General features: G+C 39.7%; 1 protein-coding gene across 14 annotated transcripts in view; it reads left to right on the top strand.

Moving 5' to 3' along the window:
* Positions 1 to 285: 285 nt before the first annotated feature.
* Positions 286 to 22,919, top strand: part of HUWE1 (HECT, UBA and WWE domain containing E3 ubiquitin protein ligase 1) — a 152,936-nt gene continuing 130,302 nt past the window's right edge. For 6 of the 14 annotated variants that reach the window (XM_077987620.1, XM_077987613.1, XM_077987617.1 and 3 more), the window contains exons 1-3: positions 286 to 395; positions 617 to 715; positions 6,769 to 6,906. The gene's annotated coding sequence lies outside the window, so the exon portion shown is untranslated. 14 annotated transcript variants of the gene reach the window in all.

Raw genomic sequence — 22,919 nt, 5'->3', positions numbered from 1 at the left:
CACAAGGCATCTGGCGAGGTCGTTAATTTTTAAAGGTAAATCAGATCAAATCATGTTCCCTTCCACGGCTTCCACCGTGCCTCGAATCAAATCCCAATTCTTAGCGACCCTATCATCCTCTATGGTTGCGTTTACTGGGCCTCGGGTAGCTCAGGCGCGGTCCCCTGCAAGGGACCCAGCTTCACCGCGGAGGGAGCTCCCTCCCGAGGGGCAGGGGCGGGGCTTCGCGTGCGGTGGGTGGAGCCCCAAAGCGAGTTTGAGCTGAGCCGGAGCGAGGAGGCTTTCGACTGAGGGCTAGCGAGGGGAGCAGGGCTGGAGCAGGGCTGAAGCAGGGCTGAAGCAGGGCCGCGGACCCCGCACGCTCCTGCGGGCCCCGCGGAGCCATTGCGGCCGAGGTGAGCGTCTATCCCTGGACTGGGGAGCGAGCTCTGTACGCGCGGCCGTTCTCGGCTTCTCGCGGGTGGCAGTGGCGAGGTGGGGGGGGGGGAGTTCCCACGGGACCCTGCGCGGAGGCGCGGAGGTGGCGGCCTTGGGGAGCCTGCGGGAAAGGCTGCTGGAGGGGCTGGGCGGCCTGCCCCAACCCTCCCTGAACCCCGCCTCCTCTCCCCTCCCCCAGGCCTCGGCCGGCGCCAGCAAAGAGCTAGCCGCATCTTCGGGGGCAGCCGGGCAGCGGCCGGCGGCGCGGCGAGAGAGCGACTGACAGAGGGGATGCGAGGTACCGGCATTAGCCATGGCCAAGTGGCCCTAAAGAGGGAGTAGAGGCCGGGCCTTCAGCATTTCTCACTGGTTCGAGGAAGGCGGCCTCAGAGGAGAGGGAAGGTGAGGGGCGGGCAGGCAGGCTTCGCGGGTAACTACTAGGCGTTGCATATATATGTTTTGGTATCTAAATGGTACTACACATACTCACACACATTCATTTTGACTAATTGCTTGTTTAAAAATCTAAGAATATGTCTTGTAGATCTTCTTATATCCGGGAATCCAAATTTATGTCGGGTTTTAAACAGCTGCATTGTATGATTGTACTACAGTTTAACCATTTCCCGATTGATATACATTAGCTTGTTTCTCTGTTGGGGGAGGGAGGGGACTATTACAAGCAATGCCATAATGAATGGGTTTGTGTATATGTATCATGCCATGTATGAGTATTTCTGTAGGATAAATTCTTAGAAGAGTAATCGTTGGGTCAGGGTGTATATGCATTTTGAATTTTTATACATTTGTCCAAATTGCCTTCCCAAAAGCCTGTACTAATTTACACTCTTTAATGTTGTGCGAGAGTGCCTATTTTTCCACAGTTATGCCAACACGTATTATAGATCTTTGTAATTTTAGCCAATTTAAAGGGCAAAAAATCGTATGTCATTGTTTTCATTTGCATTTCCCTGATTACTGGTGAAATCGATCATATTTTTGTTTGTAAATAGGCAAATATCAATAGTTTAGATAGGCAGTTTTCCTATTTATAAGCAATAAGCATTTTGAAATTTTAATAATAAAAAAACCTGTTCGCAAGAGAAACGAATACAAATACCTGGAAGTAAACTATAAAACTTTATTGACGAATACCATAAAAGAACATCTGCATTAAAGGAGAAGGAATACTATGCTTCTGAATAAGAAGGCTCAATATTGTAGTGATGTCCATTTTTCCTCTATTGGTTTATACAGTTGATGCAATTTCAATAAATATACCAAGTTTTTTTGGAACTTACTATGATTCTAAAGTTCATCTGGGGGAAAAATGGCTAAGAATAACTGAAAAAATATTTTAAAACGTGAGTTTTAAATAGGGATATTTGTACTACTGGCTATTAAAATGTACTCTAAAGGAACTATTTAAATTAGAACGGACAGAACAATGCATTAGAATGGAAAAGCCCACAAATCGAGCCAGATTGGATCCCAAGATTTGTTGGAGAAACACTGTTGGCTAGACGTGGAAAAACTGCCATATTCAGGCATTCCCCCCCCATCCCCGAAGCTTGAATATTCCTTTGAGGGCAGACTCCTTTGTTTGGAGAAAACCACTTTATTGGATCTTTTTGGTTATGCCAAGGTAAAGCTTCAGTAGTTAAAATTGGTGACTTTGGAACTAGAACTAATGATATGGCCTTTAGTTAGATTAAGATGGATTCAGGTTAGCCTGCAGTGCGGCGAGGGAAGGAGTCTAGATAATACAGGTTTAAGAATTTTTTTCCCTATCTAATGGGCAAAAAATGTTATGTCATTGTTTTCATTTGCATTTGTGTGCTTACTGTGGGATTGAACGCCTTTTAAATGTTAGTCCAGGAAAATATGTTATTCCTGGAGACAGGTAACAATGGGGGACTCTTTGCTCCCCTTCCAGAATGGAGTTTGGCTAATTGGTACAGCCTTGCCCGGAAGCGTGAGAATAAACAGGTTGACTTTTTAAATTTTCCTCAAGCACTAGGCTCTAGACACCTAGATCGGGGGCGGAGGCAGTTTTCAGGACATGGCCGAGATTTGGCGCTGAGCTGTGTCATCGCGAGGTTTGGCAGCCAGCTCCGCAGTGGGTCGGAAACCTCGTGGTAGGCGAGATCCCTGCAGGACGGGAGGTTCCTCCCTTCCCCCGAAAAACTCCCAGTCATTTTCACGAAGCCCCGCCTTTCTCCTTTTTAGGAGTGTGCACCAGGTCTCGCGATATCTTATGTTTCCTAAAGGCGAGGCGCGGGCGGCATCCTGCGGTGAATTAAGAAGGTCTCGCCGAGCTAAAGCGTAATATCGCGATAGTTCTCAACGCATGCGGGAGCCGGCCCTGGTAGGTTGGCTCCGCCCCTCACTGCTTCGTTAGGTTGTGCGTCATTTGCTTTTGGCTTCGCGTAGGGTGAAGCTGTAGCTACTTCGGCTTTGGTGGGAGGGAGGAGGGGTCTGGAAAGGGCTGGGCTCAGGCTTTTCCCGTCCGGTAGAGGCTCTCGCGGGATCGCGCGGAAGCGGCGGTGGCTCGGCTACTGACTGCGGTAGCCGCGGAGGCGGCGGCAAGGTCTTCGGCTCGTGCCGTTCTAAGCCGGAGAATTCTCGCGGGAGCGGGGTTACGTCCTCGTGGGATTCGTTGGCGGTGGCTGAGGTAGCTCAGGGGTGGGGGGGGGGCAGTGACTAGGGTCGGTCCGCCTGCTGTTAAGATGGCGGCGGAGGCTGATGTCTGTCCGGCCAGGACCAAGCACAGAGGTGTTGGCTATCTGCCTTTATGACGCCTCTGAGGTACCCAGCGTTAAGGAGGTGACGATTGGCGAAACGCCGGGGTGCCGGTAAACCAGACCTGAGGCGAAGACCACCTAGTTTCTAGTCCGTTGAGGCGACACCATTTCCCGGGCCTCGGCCGCGTGTGGGCCCGCCTTTGCTCCACCGATCGGTCAACGCCTCCGTTGTCGCCGCCGCAGTGGGCGGATTGGGAAGGGTGGGAGGGGAGTCTGGAGTTCGCTGTGGAGTGGGGTTGGGGGTTAAATTGAACGGTGGGAAAGAGAGGAGCAACCAACGACGACTGGCCCCTATCCCCTACCTTTTCTGCCGGCCAGCCTCCGTTCTCAGCACCTCCGACGACCCGGATGAGTACCCTGGTTTTTCTCGAGGTGGGGTCATCTTCGCCAACTCCCGCGGTTTTAGAGCTAAGGCTTAGGGGTCAAGCAGTAGTGTCACTGGCGTACTCCTCCTCTCCCCACACCCCTCCTAATTCTATCGTCCCATCTAATCTTCATCTACGTGGATAGTTGAGGTTCGTATTTAAGGGAGGGGGGAGTCAAAGCTTTTTCCTGTGATTCCTTCCCCAGTTCTTCTAAATTCGAGGTTAGCCTGAGTCCCCTAGCCCGCCTCGTCTCCCCATTTCATTGGTCCCCTTGGCGCAGGCGTTGAATAGAGCCTATCCTGTTGCCTGCATTTACTCCATCTTTGTGGATGGAGCCATAGTAGCCTTCCATTTCCTCAAGTCTTCATGTTTGTATGACTCTGATCCGGATTTCTTAGCTCTGCATGCTGCTAAACCATTGTTAAGCGAAACTTTGAACGGGTCGGTGGTTGGATATTGCAGTTTAAGTGGCCTTTTCGTTTATGGCCATTAGCCTTCCCTTCCTCATTCCTTCCCCTCAAAAGGCTGTAGAGGATAACCCTCCAGTAAGACCGCTTTCTGTCTTCATCCCACTTCCATTTCCCTTGCAAGCCTGGGAACCGCCCCTTTTCCCTGCCTTGCTCTGAGTTTCTAGGAGCCTCTTGGTCTGTGGACATCTGTTTTTGCTGCTGAGTACCTCTTACCTGCTTCTCACTTCTTAATCTTTCTATCCCCCACTCCCCATACTCCTTTTCCAGGAGCTGAATCCCCTAGAAGGAAGATAACCCTCCTCTCAGGCTCCCCTACATTTTACCCCTTCCATTTACTAGAAAACAGCATTGATTGTCCTGCCCCTCAATCTGCCCTGTTCTTTATTTTCTCTTCCCCCCATGCCACCGTTACTGTAGGCAGTTAATTTCCTATCATTTTTTTCTCCTTTGTAGATTACATGTTCAGCATTGTTTTAGCCCCAGTGTTGCATAGATTGAGGAGATACCAACATTCCCCAGTCATAGGCACGGCCTGGTATGGTGGAATTATTAGTGTGTGTTTTGGGTTCACATTGAACCTTGTGACCTTGGGCAAAATTTCAGATTCTCAGTTCATCTATATAATGGGGATAGTTGTGCTTACCTTAGAGGGTTGTTGCTAGAATTAGTTTAAAAAAAAAAAGTAAAATGTCTTAACTCATGGTAGGCACATGATAAATTAAGATTACTTTTTGGTGTAAGAATATATTGGTAGATGTACCTGTGTCATATGCTACTTTTATGACCTGGGAAAGAATAAGAGATTTTTGTGTCTTTAACTGTAGATTCTTGGTATATTTCTAGGCCAGATCTATAACTTTTTTGTTTTTTTCCTCATAGGCCAAACTTTTTATCTCCAATGGTTCATGATGTTTGAGCGTGATTCCCACTCTTTGTTTCCTTCTAATGGTCTAGGAATTTCAGTGCGTAATCACTATCCTGGAATGACCACCAGCCATAATGTTCCTGTCAAGAACCACACCCAAGTGTTCTACCTTTTGGAAGGGGTGCCTCATGCCCTGCCTACTCATTTCTTCCACTCCTCCAAAGGCAGTCCGTCCTGTCATTCACTCTACAAAAGTAATTTGGTGCCATGCATTTCACAGTGGTAAAAGGAGCTTCTGTTAGCTAGATTTCAAGTATTCATGCTACTTTTCCCCTCCCTCATTTGTTTGGTTCCTCAGATCAGTGTGGGGATCTGCTGTTTGGCATCTTCTTACCTGAGCAAGATAATTCCTATCTAAGAGAGAAAGATCATTTGAAATACCAAGCTGCTTTTCCATAGCGAATTACTGTTGGCTCTTTAATACACTATTTCCTGTTGTGTTATTGCCATTTTATATTTTCTAACGTACTTATTAAACAGATGTGACTGTAGTTGATTTGGATAAAGTTTTCCTTACTTTTTTTTTTTTTTTTTAAGATGGAGTCTTGCTCTCGGCAGGCTGGAGTGCAGTGACGTGATCTCGGCTCACTGCAACCTCCGCCTCCTGGGTTCAAGTGATTCTCCTGCCTCAGCCTCCAGAGTAGCTGGGACTACAGGCGTGTGCCACCATGCCCAGCTAATTTTTGTATTTTTAGTAAAGACGGGGTTTCACCACATTGGCCAGGATGGTCTCGATCTCCTGACCTTGTGATCTGCCCGCCTCAGCCTCCCAAAGTGCTGAGATTACAGGCTTCCTTACTGTTAATATATTGATTAGACCAATATTAAAGTGTAACATTTTACAATTTTTTTTTTTTAACTAATTCTAGCAACAACCCTTTAATACAAGCACAACTATCCCCATTATTTTACTTCGGCTGGGTGATGGGAATTGAAGTAGAAACATGGTGGTGAAAAGTTTACTAGGATTTAAAATTTGCGGGAGGTAACCATCCCATGATTAGCTGTATGTGGACTGTAGTTTTGAACTTCAGGGTCTGCTTTATTTAATTTGAAGTGCTTTGTAGGTAATAAAATTTTCTCCCATTTTCATTGGAGGGCAGGAGATCACTTTTTGTTTTGAGATTTTGCATTGGTGCATTTTACAGTGGGTTAAGCAGTGATCACAAATTTACTAAACCTCAATTTCAGTTTGACCCTTATTGAGCATTAGAATAAATCTGGGAATGATAATCTAGGTGTGACCTAAAAGTTTAATTTATTCTAGGTAGATCTCTGAGAAGAGAGGAAGGAGTGACAATACCAAATAAAAACTTTGTCTAAGGTTCAATGGCAAAGTTCAACCTGAGTTGCCAGGATGTTTATCGTTTGTCTCCCAGTATGGCCAAAAAGCATGTATGAAGGTGAAGAATAATTTTTATATGTACAGTTTTTTTTTTTTTTTTTTTTCACAGAAACAATAAAGCAAATATATCCTTAGTGTTAGTTTATATTGAGGGTAGAAACTTGTCTAAAAAATAAAGTGACTTCTGTAATTTCATTTGGGTTGAACTGAGTTGTTTGCAGGAATGTTAGTCTAAGTGTTAGAAGTATTACAGTTGTTGGTTCTGAATTCTTCAGTTACTTCTCAAAGCAGGTACTAAAAAATGCAAATAGATATGTAAGGACTATTGCTTTAGAAATAATAACTGGCTATGTTTGAACATAATAGAATGGTTAACCCTCCTCACACATACTAATAAATGTGTTGTGTATCTCACTCCTCTCCCCCAACTTATTTTTTGTAGGTCCTCCAGTAGCCTGACCTGAGTGGGTTAGTGATCCAGAGAAACCAGCAGGCCAACTTGGTCAGGAAGGTTCGGGAAGCTGTTGGAGCAGTGTGGGGAATTTCCCACCAGGATGAGTATGATTGGCTGTGATTTTAGGTTAGTTTTTGTAAATCTCTGTGGGAAGTATTTGTATTTTACTTCCTGGAATGGAGATAGTAGGGGTGGATGTATTCCCATTCTGTAATTGAGCTACTTTGGTTTCTTCCATTTTCTGGATCTGATGTGGTACTGGTTGCTTCTTTTGTTAAAGTGGAGCTCATTACTGCATTAAAGGAAATTGTTTAAATGAATGATGTCTGTACATGATTTTTTAAATCACCCTAGGCATCATTCAGAAAATAAAATTGCAAGGCATTATGTTTAACCAATTCTTGTTAAAGAGTTATGAAAAATTTCAAACATGCAAAAATTGAATAGTGTAATAATCCCCCCGCTTACCCATCACCAGCTCTAATAGTATCAACTTGCACATTCTACTTCATCTATGCTTCTGTTTTTTTTTTTTTTAATTTTTTAAAATTGAGATGGGGTTTCACTGTGTTGCCCAGGCTGGTCACAAACTCCTGGGCTCAAGCCATCCTCCCTTCTTGGCCTTCCAAAGTGTTGAGATTACAGGCATGAGCCACCATGCCCAGCCTGTTTCATCTATACTTCTAACCACTGCCCCCGTCAATGGATTATTTTGAAATAAATCCCTGTCATACTTATTTGTAAAATACTTGTTTGTATTTCTAAAAGGCAAGGGCTCTTTAAATATAAGATCAAAACTATTATCACAACTGAAAAAATTAACAAATATTTAAAAATATCAAATATAAAATGTTCAGATTTCTTTGATTTTTTTTAAGCTCTGTTTTTTTTTCTTTTACAGTTTGAATCAGGATCCTGAGAAAGCACATTTATTGCAAAGCATTGATACAGCCCTTAAATCTATTTTAATCTGCAGATTCCGTCTTTTTTGTTTTTTTTTCTTCCAATTTGTTTGTTGAAGAAATTGTCCTATATATAGTTTTCCGCCCCCCATATTTGGGGATTACAGCCCAGTAGTGTTGTCTAACCCATTCTTGCTAAATTAAAGACCCTGGAGGACCCATTATAAGGGAACAATGGCTATAATCTCCTGTATCCCAGTTGGAGTTGATAGTGCTGTCCTAGGCACTATCCTAAAATAACTAGTCATGGATTCCTTTTTCTGTGGCAAAGTCTGATTTGATACCTGACTTCAGTTCCATGTCTTGGCCTTGCTTATTGCTCCACGTGAAAAGTAGGCCTCCTGGTGGAAGAAGCTAGTGTTTCCTAATGACCTGATTGTGCCTTTGGGGTTTTTCATGCATGGTTTCAATTTCCTTAGGTGATTTAGTTATTTTTATACTACTTTATAATGTTGCTTTTTATTCTTTTGATTTTAGTATCTCAGCTGTTCTGACCCATAACTTCTAAGCTATTAAGACCTAATAATGGCTGTCACACAGTTCTTGAAATGGCAATACTAAAACAATTTTTGAGAGCTTCTACTTACATCTTGATTTTCAGCTATTATACACAACCTTAGTTTTCCTACTGTGATTTTTCATTTCATTTTATCTGAAATTTGTGTTTCCTTAGCATAAATTCCTTTAAACTGTTCATTTCTTTCCTTGTGCAGCATTGCCCATTCTGGGATCTACCCTGTGTCCTTTTCATGGCCAAAACCTGAGAATGGAAATTGGACCCATTAGGCTCTAGTCAGCCTTTGACTTAGGCACAAACAGGGGCAGAGCAAGGCCACACTTGTGCCTGCCTTTAAAATGAGAGTAATTTCAAGGGGCAGGGAGGGTAGAAGTAACAAGTAAAAGTTTTTGAAGTATTCAGATGAAATATGATTGTGAATCAACCAAGTGCTATGGATCATGAATTCAGGCCTTTTCAATTATTTGTTCATTAATGGAGAAATAAATCACTGGTTGAAAATTGATTAAATATGAAGTGATTTCTTGGGAGTTGCGGTAAATTCGTGAATTCAACAAAAATAATTTGAGGCACGTTGGATATAGTAATTAGATACTTAGCCTTGAGTTTTCTGTAGTTAGGAAGTTTGGACGAAATCACTTAATCCTGAATTTGTGAAACTAGGATAATTGTTCATAGAGTTTTTGCACACAGTAGGCATTCCAGTATTTGAGTTTTTCTCACAATTCTTAGCTGCAGATTTACAATGGAAATGCTGTTGTTTTTTTTTTTTCTTCTGTTGTGTGTTTTCAACCATGAGTTCAAAGTGGTATTGAAATGCCAAACTTGGTTGCTTTGAAAATATTTGTCCTTCACATTCCATGTTACCTCTTCTGGAGTAAGATTAAGTTGTTGATTGTTGTGTAGTTGTAACCATTTTAGACTGCTTTACAATGATCTCGCTATCTATAAGGTTGATATAAGTACTTGGGCTTTTGGTGTTTTGCTGTATTATTGTTTCCTCAATGACTGGTTACTAGATGTTTATATATGTTAATGTCAGGAATAATTCAACTTTTAAGTCGTTTGATGTGTCATAGGTGTTGAGTTGTTAAAAGTTGATGTACTTGTTGACCAGCTTGGTCTTCTGGATATAGAAATCCTTACAGGTAGTAAAGAAGTGGCTCTATGAGTAAAACAACTGTAGGTTTTGTTTGGGCTGTTAACCTGAGCATTTTCAGCTTTTAAGTTCTCTTTAAAAGTTTTTAGTCATTTGGCTTTAAAAATTACAGTTGGTGGCATAGAGTGATCCCATAATGTGATTTTACAGAAAGTTGGAATGTTTTAATTTATTATGAATGTACCATTACGTGGAGATTGGGATTGTAGATCTGATTCAGTCTGGACTGCTGATCGAACTAGATGAATGTTAAAATTCTTCAACTCTTGAGATTCTGATTGTGTAATCTTAGGTATTGAAAGACAGCAGTTTTTCCTTTCAGTAGTCATTAAGTAAATGGTGACTAAAAATAGGGAGATGAATCTTTATTCTCGAATGACCTTTCACTATAACCATTTAGATTTAAAAGATTGGTGAATCTGAAGATACTGTCATGAATTTATGTACCACCTTTAGCACAACCCAGGTTTTAGGTCCTTGTGATTAGATATCAGAGATAATTGCCCCAGCAGTGCTTGGGTATATTGCATTTGGTGGCTGTTTATGTTTTGGAATGATTTTGGAAAATTACTTTGGGTACATTGTTTGCTATGATTATTTCCTTATATGCCTGTCTATTTTATAGTGAGGCGTATTTCTCCTGGTCTTTGCTTTTTTTTCTTTTTCTTTTTTTTCCCAAACTTCCACTATTCTTTATTACGGCATTCTGACAACTACGGCATTGAGTTCTTACAGGTGGAAAGACCTTTCAGCACAGCGATTGAGAACATGAACTCTGGAGCTAGATTCACAGAGTTCAAGTTCTGATTCCCATTTCTTACCAGGTGCGCCATGTTGTGCAAATTACTTAACCGCTTTGTGCCACGCAGTCCTTCATCTGTAAAATGATGATAGTACTGCCTGCCTTGTAGAGTTCCGAAGAAGTTTAGCTGAATTAGTGCATATAAAGTGCTTAGAACAATGGTTCTGAAACTTTAGGGAACATCAAAATCACCTAGAGGGCTTCCTAAGACAGATTGCTGGTCCCCACTCCCAGAGTTTCTGATTCTGTAGATCTAGGAGGGGCCCCAGATTTTGCATTTCTGATAAGTTCCCAGGTGATACTTCTCTATTTCCTGCAAATTGGCAGCTGGATCTAGAGGCTTGATAAATTTCAGGTTCATTCCCTTTGGCAAATACATTGGGGGGTGGGGGGAAGGTGTTCATTCACAACGTTGATTATGTTGTGATGACTTGAATTTTTTGGATCCATTAATTTGTTGGGGGGGGCTACAAAATGGTGACGTTCTAATGCTATCATTTTGTTTTCATCTGTTAGCTGGAATAATTTTGTGTTTTCCCTTATGTTTTATTTGGTTATTCAGCAATATAGTTTATATAGGAAGAGCAGGATAAATACTCAATTTTTTTAAACATTGCTTTCAAGGTGATGAATTGGTTTCCTGTCATCTTCAAAAGGTTACACATATAAGTGTATATATAACTATGCATCCATAGATGTAAACATTTGATGGGTTTCAATACATTGCAGTTCTAATCCTTAGCGAAATTCAAATTGTCCCACTTGTGGCTAGTGGGACTTTCTTAAAGTTGGCTCCTGATTCTTACTGACATGCTCTCTAGTAGTCTTTGATAGAGCTTCCTTGCTATCTGGTATGTCAAGATGTTTCCAGGCTCATTCTTGTGCATTTCTGCCCCAGACCTGGAATCAGCTAATGGGATTAAGATAAAAGGTGAAGTCAAAAGAAATTCTGTTTTTGCCAAAGGTAGCTTGGAACTTTCTATCAAGTTCTACTTTTCTCTTTCCACTTAACCTCCCTAGCCTGCCTCTTCATTCTTCTCTACCTTTTTATTAGAGTTTAGGTGGAAAGGTTTGAGAAGCCTTATAATCATGGGACGACGATCATGGAGCCCAGGCAATTCTGGATTTGGGACCTGGCCACTTACTAGGTCTGTCAGTTTGGGCAAGTTAACCTGTATCAGTTATGATCTGGGGAAATACCTTACTCATACGGTTATTGGAATTAAAGAGAAAATGTAAGGTGTTAGTACATGGTAGGTGATCGGTAGATGGTGATTTATTTAATGTACTATTTCACATAACTCCTTCAACGTCTCAGAGGTGGACAGTCAGGGTAGTGAAAATAATGGCCGTTTAACAAAATGTGTCTGGACACTTTAGGTCTGTGTGGGATCATCAGTGGTGAGGTGGGATGGGGTTTTTGGGTCTGAGACTTTGGCCAGTGATAACTTAATGTTCCAAAGAGTAGTTTTTCACTTTGAAACTCCTTAGTAGTCACATTTATACCCTCTGAAGGGTCTTAGCCAGTTCTGTAATGTGTATTACATTGGTTACCTTGATCTCTCTCCATCTATACAGGCCCCTCCTATTCAAGGTGTTCAAGGTTCTGTTGTAACCTTAGTAACCTATAATGAGTCTTCCTAATAGTCATCAGTATCACCACTGTTAACACACTTGAGCAGCACCATACATGGCAGGTCAGCAAACAGGTAAATCTTATTTTTTTAAACATTACACATAATATCTAAAGTATAGTATGTGGCACGTGGTAAGTGCTGCTCAATAAATGGAAGTAATTGTTCAGTTTTTAGCTTAATATTCTTTTTTTTTTTTTTTTTTTTACATAACATTTACTGAATGTTGCTAAGTATAAGGAGTAAGGGACATAAAATGAATGAGACTTGGTCTCTGCCCTTGAGAAACTCACAGTCGAGTTAAGGACTGTGAAATCATGTTTAAAGTTCCTTAGCCTTTTCCTTTGTGTCATCATTTCTTCCCCTGCACTGTCTATGCATGATATAGCCTGTCCATTGTTTCTCACAGCTTTCCTAATTCTGTGTGCCTCCCCAGCCTTTGAGACTGCTGATATGTGAGAAAGCCAACAATTGTCTTCCATTAATACAGGGTTAATATCAAGAAAAACCTTTGGGCTAATACTGGATTTCAGAGTGGCACGTGCAGTTGACATTACAATACCATTTTATGGTCTTTGGATGGGCCTATATACCTGGGCTCCAGCCTCTTTCCTGTTCCTTTTAACTGCCTTCCTTCCATCTTTCCTCCGCTATACCCTACCCTTAATTTATTTAGTACATAACAATAGAGGCTCCCATACCCAGGTAGTGATCACGTATCTAAAGAGACCGCTGTGCTTCATATAAACTAGGATTTGAGTGGGCCTAGGGTATATCACTAAATTTCCATTCTTATCTATAAAACAGTAATCGGAAAGCCTATTTCATAGGTTGCTATGAGCATTAAAGCGAGATGGTGCATTTTTAAATGCTTATAAAGTATGAAGATAAGGTCATTATAATTTATATAAAATATTTACTTGCTATGTTACTTGGGGCAAATTACCTCATCATTGAGCCAGTTTCCTCATCCTTTAAATGAAGATGGTGATATCTCATTCATTTAACAAATACTTATTGAGGACGTAGTCGTTGCAGCTACATCCTGGGAATACAAAGATAAGTGACTGCAGAATGTAGGACAGTGTGGTCTAGGGGAAGGAGACTTGCGAATCACACAAAGGGATCAGTATGGTAATGTGAGGAATGAACAAAATGTGCTGTAGCAGTTTACAGGAAGGCATCAGAATGTCACAGAGTTTTGTTAGGGTTAAGCAAGATAAATGAAAAGTACTTCATGAATTCAAAAATGCTATACAAAGAAGTTAGTTAAATGTATCCCAAATGAATCAATGGTCTCAACTATTATTGTTTCTTCACAAGACTTACTCTTTAGATGCATTTATTTCTTTGAGCTAGATTTTATGACCTTAAGGGTGTTACCTGTAGTAGAGTATCCTGAAAGTAATGCTTTTGTCTAAAAGGATTTTTTTCATCCATTTTATCATTTTCTAGTTTTTAATCACTGAATTAATTCAGGAAAAACTAGAAAATGTGTGCATATTTGGGGAGGGGATATACATAATTCCACCACAATGTTTGGTCACTGTTAACATTTTGGTGTATTCACATCTTAATGATAAGGGTAGTATTTAAAATCTAGTAGGAAATTTTAAGGATAGGCATTTCCTAGAATAGGAAACTAAAAACGTCCACTAACAAGAAAGGGTACTCAAACGGATAATCAGAAATGCAAATTTAAATAAGTTTTTTAGTCATTAGATTGGTAAAAAATAATTTGATAATATCAAGTCATCGTGAAAGGTATAAGGAAGAGTCTGGCCTTATAATACTGCCTACAAGTGGCGTAAATTGATACAGCTATTTTGGAGGTGATTTTGGCAAGTTGCAAGAGAGTACATACTATGTGATGCTATTTATGTTTTTAAAAAACCATGGCAAATTGACAAGTTTATTTGGGAGGAGGGATCATGGGGAACTTTACCTTTTTCTGTAATGTGTGCATTTCTACTTCTGAAAAATTTAAAATATACTGAGAAGTACAGAGAATAATAAAACAAAAATCCCTATCCCTACCCCTACTCCAGAATTGATCATTTTTAACATTTATTTTTGCCTTAAATTTTTTTGTGGGGTGTGAAGTAACACAAGTTGAGCGTCCCTAATCTAAAATTCAAAATGCCCCAAAATGAGTGCCAACACGATGCCACAAGTGGAAAATTCTACAGCTAAGTACTTAACACTTTGTTTCATGAGCAGAATTATTAAAAATATTGTATAGGGTACAACGAACATTATTTGGGTGATGGTTACACTAAATGTCCAGACTTCACTACTACGCAATATATCCATGTAACAAAACTGCACTTGTGTCACCTACATTTATACAAGAAATTGTGTATAATACCTTTAGGCTGTGTGTATAAGGCGTGTATGGAACATGAATGGATTTCGTGTTTAAACTTGAGTCCCATCCTCAAGATGTCTCATGATGTATAGGCAGATATTCCAGAATCTGAAATCTGAAGTCCTGCTGGTCCCAAGCACTGGATAGGAGATACTTAACCTGTATAGGTAAATAGGAGATGCTTTTTTAATACCCAGCATTCCCTTCCCCCCCCACAATCAGTACAATGAATTGCTTGAATTTTTATACTGTGAGAATGGTATAAATTATGAATTTATAAATAAATTAATTACTAAAATCATTTATTAAGAATGCTTTCGGAATAGAACTTTTTTTCGTTTGCTTATTTTCTTCTTAACTCTTGTTTGAAAACACTTTCCTGAATTTGTTTTTAAGTAATCTTCTTCATGAATGTAGAATTATACATGGCTTATTGTTGAAAAATACAGATAAACAGACAAATCTCCGCAAACCCCAAACTCACAGATAAAATACTCTTAACGTTTTGGTATGCAGTATCTTCCAAGGCTTTTCTTAACAGCTGTGTAGACATATTATATATTTTTTCAGAAATACTCTTTTTAAAATGTAATTCATTACCTCCCTTACAGCTTTCAATTTTGTATGAAAAATTTCAAACAAAAATGCTGAAAACATAGCACAATGAACATCTGTGTACCATCAGCTGGATCCAACAATTAAGTATTTGCCATATTAGATTTATATGTACAGATGTGTGTTTAATTTTTCTGAACATTAGAAGTAAGGATGACACTTTTAAGGATAATGTTTCAGCTTCATGTCTTAAGAATAAGGACATCTCGGCCTGGTGCAGTGGCTCACACCTGTAATCTGAGCACTTTGGGAGGCCAAGGTGGGTGGATCATCTGAGGTCAGGAGTTCGAGACCAGCCTGGCCAACATGGTGAAACCCTGCCTCTACTAAAAGTACAAAAATTAGCTGGGTGTGGTGGCACCTATAGTCCCAGCTACTCGGGAGACTGAGGCAGGAGAATGGCGTGAACCCGGGAGGCGGAGCTTCCAGCCTGGGCGACAGCGAGTCTCCGTCTCAAAAAAAAAAACAAGAATAAGGACATCTACAAAACCACGATACCATTATCATGCCTAGGGAGTTTGTTATTTTTTCTTAATATTGTCTAATATCCAGTTCATATTCACATTTCCTCAGTTGTCCCCAAACTGTCTTTTTTTTCAAGCTGTTTTCTCCAAACTAGTGTAGAAATGGTATTTTTATATTTGCTCTTCCCACATATTGACCCCTGTTCTGTGTCTTTGTCATTATGTATACTTCTGTAGCATTTTTAATGGCTACATTGTATTCTATTACATGCAGAATTTATTTAACCAGTTTACTGTGTTCACACCTTTTGCTGTGTTCATACTTTTCCCTCAGTTGTCCCCAGACTTTTTTCAAGCTGTTTTCTCCAAACTAGTATAGAAATGGTATTGTTAAATTTGCTCTTCCCACATATTGACCCCGTTCCATGTCTCTGTCATTATGTACACTTCCGTAGCATTTTTAATGGCTACATTGTATTTTATTGTATGCAGAATTTATTTAACCAGTTTGCTGTGTTCACACTTTTCCAGTCCCAGTTTCTCATGATTTTAAGTAATGCCTCCTAACATATAGGTAATTCAGCATTCAGTAAATAAGTGTCGAATGAAAGAAGGAAGCATAGATACATCCTAATAGATAAATATTTATGAGATCCGTATTTAATATTTTTAATTTTTTATTTCCATAAGTTTTTGGGGAACAAGTGATACTTGGTTACATGAGTAAGTTCCTTAGTGGTGATTTGTGAGATTTTGGTGCACCCGTCACTGGAGCCGTATACACTGAAACCAATTTATAGTATTTTATCCCTCACTCCTTTCCCACCCTTTCCCCCTGAGTCCCCAAAGTCCATTGCGTGACACCCATATTTATGTCCTTAAGAAATTTCTACAACCGGAATGCAAAAATGTAAGGCTTTTGATACTCATTGCTAAATTGGCCTTTAGAAAGGCTAACCTTGGATTTTTCACTGTGATATGTTTAGTATATGATCCATCATGATTTACGATATTATAGCACATCAGGATAAGCCTTGATAAATCAGAAGAGTATAAATCTGGATATAGCCAGTATCATTGTTACAGATGGCTCACTGCATATTTTTTATATATGTATGTATATGTGTATATATATATGCTGCCATATTTTTCCAGGGGCTAGTTTGACTTCTCTACCTTGGAGGGCTTTGCAGTTTGTTAACCCAGGTCCCTGCTCCTTAAATTTCTTTAAATATCTTGGTGAGACCAGCCTTAAAAGGAAGTATAGTCTGGAGAGATGCAGACGTCACTAGAAGATATCCTTTTACCTAGAGAATTTTAGGTTTTTGCTTTTAAAAAGTAAAGACAGGCTGCTTTTATGGGTGAATTCAAATCTCTCCTTCTAGCAAACAAATTACCAGCAGCTTTAAAAGGGCAGTCTTCATGTCCAACAGAAAAGCTGGATGATACCCTATATTTCATATTATCCATATCAAACTCCTTATTTTATAGGCCTAGTTGCAGGAGTAATGACATCCATAGTAACATGGCTGGATGGTGATGAAATTGAGCATCAAACCCAGATTACCTAGTCTAGTATTGTTTTCACTATGTTTTATCTTTCCTTAAAAATGAACTTTATTTCTAAATATGCCATCTGGTGTCATCTGTGGAAATACAAAGTAAGTGGCCCTCTTCCTATGAGAAAGTTACTCCCCAAATAGGGGAATTTTAGAGTAGAAAGTTAACGTGAGAAAGGCAGAAATCCAAAGAAAGCTCAGTTTCTTTGCCCTTGTGACCGTAGTTATTACTTTCTGACATGAGGTCAACTTGGAGCTCATTCACAGAACAGTTTGATATGGTCATGTGTTTTCATGCATGTATGGATGCTATAAATCAGTAGATGAGATTGAATTTCCTGTTTGTAAAACTTTCAAATTAAAGGGATGCTTTCTAAGTCCATCTTATTTTCCCTTTTTTCAACGATTTTAAACTATAACATGTTTGCTATTTTTAAAAAGACTGAAACAAAATAAATGTTCACACCTTTTAGCATTATAGTTATTACTATGTTAAGTATATGCTATGTTAAGTATTTATATACTATGTTAAGCTTTTTATGCTGAAGTAACGGTGTGAAGTAGGTGTGTACATTTATTTTCATCCAAATAGCCAGTAGCTCCTGTTTTTCTTCCTGGCAAACTCTATTTGATCTTTAAAAATATTCTCAGGTTGAAAGAATTATTTGCAGAAGTGTAGTTTTATTTTTTAAAAACCTAGGAATTTGTGGCAAGTAGAAAACTAGCATGGTTACTTTTAGCTATTTAGTTTTTGAAAATAATTCAGATTGTTCATGTTTAATATTTAACATTTGTCTTAGACTGAAGGCAAAGTATTACAGATAGTGTTTTAAGGGATCTTAGTTATTGTACTTCCATTTTACATTATGTTGGAAGCCCAGAATGTCATAAGGTCTTAAAGCCAGTTGGTGGCTGAGAACTAGAGTACCTTTGCGTACTTCTCTTTCATTTTCAGTAAGCATCTTTCATGTAAATAGATACGTTGTAAAGCAGTAGATTGTTCAGAATTGTCTGGTTTATTTAAGAACATTTGAAATAACTATTTGGCAGGCTGTGTGGAGTGCTATTAAATTTACTCAGCCATTTTTTTTTTCTATATGTTGGGACACCTTTGTTTTTAAAGGCTTTGTTTTACAACTTTCTTATCAGTGAACTAATTTTATCTTCATAACAAACCTGTGAAGTTGGAATTCTTTTCAACGTCCTGGAAGGAGTTTGCTGCCAGGTTGATAATTGTTATAAATAACTTGCTCTTTTAAACCATGCAAAAGAATCTTTGTCTCCATTCCTTCCAAATTCACTTGAACCAGATCAAAACAGTTGAGACCCAGTTAAAAATTTTGACTGAGTGGCATGGCCTGCACATTATTTAGTAGACTGTTTACCTTTTGCAGAACTGTATAATTTGAGAATGAGACTGGAGCCTCCCAATCTCATTGTCATCAAAGTAGAGTTTAAGTTGTTGGTTGTCTGCAGTTATGGCTAAAAGTATGGAGATTAATATATACTGTATGTTCTCCTTCATATGCAGGTAACGTGTAGAAAGATTGAGAAGGTCAGCTCTTTTGCATTTGATCAGATCTGTATATCTGTATTTCTGTCTTATCAATCTGTAGAATACCTAGCATAAGGTTGCTGCCCTTAGATTAATCTGGAGCCAAAAGAGATAGAACAAATAACAATATGGCTTACTCTTTGCTGGGCACAATCCTATGAGATAGACTTGTTTACTTTACAGAGGTGACTGGACTCAGAGATGTATGGCAACTTGTCTAAGATCATACACCTAGTAAATGGAATTTAGGCCCAGGTCTGTCTATTTTCCAGGCCTTTCCATTATGCTGTTGTCTTTTACTACTTTTTTTTTTTTTTTTTTTTTTTTTTGAGATAGAGTCTCCCTTTGCCACCCAGGCTGGAATGCAGCGGCGTGATCTCAACTCACTGCAACCTCCGCCTCCCAAGTTCATGTGATTCTCCTGCCTCAGCCTCCCGAGTAGCTGGGAGTACAGGCGTGTGCCACCATGCCCATCTAATTTTTGTATTTTTAGTAGAGACGGGGTTTCACCATGTTGGCCAGGCTGGTCTTGAACTCCTGATCTCGTGATCCACCCACCTCAGCCTCCCAAAGTGCTAGGATGATAGGGGTGAGCCACCATGCCTGGCAGGCGAGGTTTGGTCTTCAGACATGCTGCTTGTTTCTCTGTAAACCCAAGGACGTGAGAGAATTGGAGCTGAATAATGCAAAAGGGGTGGAATTCTATTTCTTTCGTATCTGGTACCATCTTTATTGTATTTGACAGTAGCCTATCGTGGCTTTGGGAAAAAATACCATATATTTGTGTTTCATAAATGAAAGGGAAAACATTGTCATGGCAGCAGACAGTGTCTTAGCTTTCTTTAGGGCATTGGTTCCTAATGTTTTTCAGGTCATGGATCCTTTTAAGAAGCCAGTGAAAGCTGTTGACCATCTTCTGGGAAAAAGACCCACATATGTAAAATTTTCCATAGAATTTCAGGGTTTTTGTGGTGGTCATCCTTCAGTATAGGATGAGGAATTCTAAATATTCCTCTACACTTGTTTTTCTCTATATGTCATTAAGATGTCTAAATGGCTGTGTTGTTTGTTCTTGTATTTCTTAGTACAGGTGTCCCCAACTTAATGATGGTTCAACTTAGGATTTTTTGACTTTACGATGGTGTGAAAGCAAAACGCATTTAGTAGAAAGCATACTTGAGTACCCACATAACCATTGTGTTTTCCACTATCAGTACAATATTCAGTAAGTTACATGAGACATTGAACATTTATTATAAAATGGGCTTTGTAGGCCGAGCGCGGTGCCTCAAGCCTGTAATCCCAGCACTTTGGGAGGCCAAGATGGGCGGATCACAAGGTCAGGAGATCGAGACCATCCTGGCTAACCCGGTGAAACCCCGTATCTACTAAAAAATACAAAAAACTAGCCGGGCGTGGTGGCGGGCGCCTATAGTCCCAGCTACTCGGGAGGCTGAGGCAGGAGAATGGCGTGAACCCGAAAGGCGGAGCTTGCAGTGAGCTGAGATCCGGCCACTGCACTCCAGCCTGGGCGACAGAGCAAGACTCCGTCTCAAAAAAAAAAAAAATGGGCTTTGTGTTAAATGATTTTGCCCAACCGTAGGCTCTAATGTAAATGTTGCAAGCATGTTTAAGGTAGGCTAGGCTATGATGTTTGGTAGGTTAGGTATATAAAGTAAGTGTATTTTTGACTTACATATTTCCAGTTTACAATGGGTTTATTGGGATATAATCCCATCATATGTTGAAGAGCAACTGTGTATATTTTTCTAGACTTATTTTTCTACACTGTGGTCAAAGGGGTAAGCTTGGCTGTCACTTTTGCTTAAAGATATACTCTGTATTACGCAAATTTAATAATTTATCTTCTGTGTTGATCTTATAATTGGTTGTGTTTTCAGCCTTTGGGCATGAGGAAGTTGTAATTCTCTTTTTTTGGTGTATTGATTCATTGCCTTTGTATTATGATTGCTTCTAATCTACTTTATTTCTGATTTTTTTTTTCCTTATTTTCTACATTTCTGTACACCTGGCTATCTGAGTAGTCATCTCAATGCCCTGCATATAGTATGTTTATAATTGTTGAATGGAAAGATGAAGGTTAAATGAATCTAAATTTCTTTTTTCAGTTGAAAAATTCACCAAGAGTTTAATGTGACTTGGATTTTTTTTTTTTAGTTAAGCATTTACTGGATAGTTATTCATTTATTAATCTGCTGTTAATAAATGACAGTTAATATGCTGGTACAGGAATGCAAAGATAAATATGATACAGTCCCACTCTTGCAGAACTCACTATAGTGGGGAGACTGTCAGGTAGGTAAAGAGGTGTGCTGATTAAGGATCAATATGCAGGATATAGTTGGGGCTAAAGCATGTGGGGAGCTGAGGGAAATATTATGTAATATCATAGCACTGATAAGAGAGGTAAGCAGGGACCAGGTCCTAGAGGTCTTGGATGCTGGTTTGAATAAGGAGTTTTGATGTAGGTGGGTTTTGAGTTTTAGGGAGATTGCTCTGGCAACAATGTGGAGGATAGAATGGAGGGATCCAGCAAGAAAAAGTCTCACTTTAAAATAACTTCAATTTATGAGACTTTTCAAAACATATACAAAAATAGAAAAAAGCATAATGAACACCCATGTAACTGTCACCCAGCTTGAACAGTTATCAACACAGGGCTGCTGTTTTATTTATACCCTACTCCTCCCCTCTATATTTTTATTAAAGCAAATTCCTAAGTCACAGAATGACAAAGCATATATTTAATAATCTAATGCCATGACTCTCAAGGCTGGTCTGTGCTGCCAAATCACCTATACAGCTTGAAGAAGAAAAAAATCCCCACTTCAGACCTACTGAATTGGATAGCTCTGAAATGCCTGTGTGGTCAGGCATTTTTAGTTTTCAAAATAAGTCTCGGGTGAAGTAAATTATTTTTAAGATAATTTTAAAATAACTTCTGACGAATGAAAATATTTTCCTGAACTCACTGAATGCTGCCTGTGGCCCTTCTGGGTGAAATTCACCTATTCGATAAGGGCAGGCTTTTCTTTTACATTTTTATTTATTTTTTGTAGAGACGGAGGTCTCACTCTGTGGCCCAGGCTGGTCTCAGGAAAACTCCTGGCCTCAAGTGATCCTCCCACCTCAGGCTTCCAAAGTGCTGGGATTACAGGCATGCAGCAAGAAACTGACAATTCTTAAGGTGTAGACTAGGAATGTTCCAGAGCACCAATTTAAAATGTGTAGACCAGGAGTCTGTTCCTCTCCTGCTTAATTTGCATAACTTACACTTAGGCATTGCTGTTTTTATTTTTTGTTTAGAATACCAAGAAGGGCTCCTTAGCATGCTACCATTTCCTCTCTTGGTAAAATTGATAATCTACAACTTTGGTGAGCCATGTTTGGTTGCCTAGTTCTTCTGATGCCAGTTTCTCTAAGTAATTGGGAGTATCTGGGAAGAATAACTCTCAGATTTGCAGCTTCCCTGGACTGTGAATAGAGGATGTTGCAGGTGATGTGTTCTCAGATACCATTCTCACATCCAAAGTCAGTGTTGGAGGTTTCAGATTCCTCTTTCTTAGTATCCCTCCCTGCCCATATTTTCTTTGCTTAAGCATAACTGCAGTGCAGAGAAACACCCAGAGCCAGTGTAAACTCTTAATCTGAGGTATAGTGTTTTCAGATTTTAAATGAGAGACTCTTTCAAGGTATTTCTGCAAATGATTTCCAGATTTGTCTTGAGTGAGTAAAGGCTATTTTTCAGTTGCTTTATTATGACACTTTACTGTCAATGTGCAGTGAAACCTAGGTCAGCAATTCTCAGGGCACTTGAGAGTCATATTTTATGTGCCTAAGGATAGAGAGACTGGTGTCTGTAGGAGAGGGGCATAGCAAGATGGGCTGTGCGTATAGACATTATGTACAATGTAGAGTGGTGGAACAGATTTGGGTTTGATTCCAGGTTTTGCCACTTACTAGGTATGTGGTCCCTCTCAGTAAACTGGGCACAGTCTTCATCTCCAAGGATTAAAGATAATGCATAATAGGCATAGAGTAAGTGTTAGCTGTTGTTTTTATGATCATAAATGTTTTTCACAATATGTGTTGAGTGGATATTAATGTATTAATAGATAATCAGAAACTGGATGGAATGGAAAGCCCTGACAGTTATGTGGTGTTCACTTTTCATAATCAGTGACACCTATGCCTCTATAATCAAATAGTGAAGACCAGGCTGGGTTTCAAGATGCATCTTACTGCTTGACATGATGAATGGTCAGGGCAGCTGTCACCTGAATTTACTTTCAGAGACTGTAGGAGGCAAAAGGAAATCGTTGCAAGGCAAAAAGTAAAGTATTTTGCTTTGTGGTACTTTGGAGTTTAGTTTTCTCTAAGCATTTATTGTTTAAGAACTGCCATAATGCTTCCATGATTTCTATGGGGATTTTAGGCTCATTTTGATTCATCCCCACTCCCATACTTTCGTGCAACATCTCTT

Source organism: Macaca mulatta, chromosome X, assembly GCF_049350105.2.
Source record: "Macaca mulatta isolate MMU2019108-1 chromosome X, T2T-MMU8v2.0, whole genome shotgun sequence".
Lineage (NCBI taxonomy): Eukaryota > Metazoa > Chordata > Mammalia > Primates > Cercopithecidae > Macaca > Macaca mulatta.
Note: the sequence above shows the minus strand (reverse complement) of the source record. Positions and strands in the feature narration are given on the sequence as shown.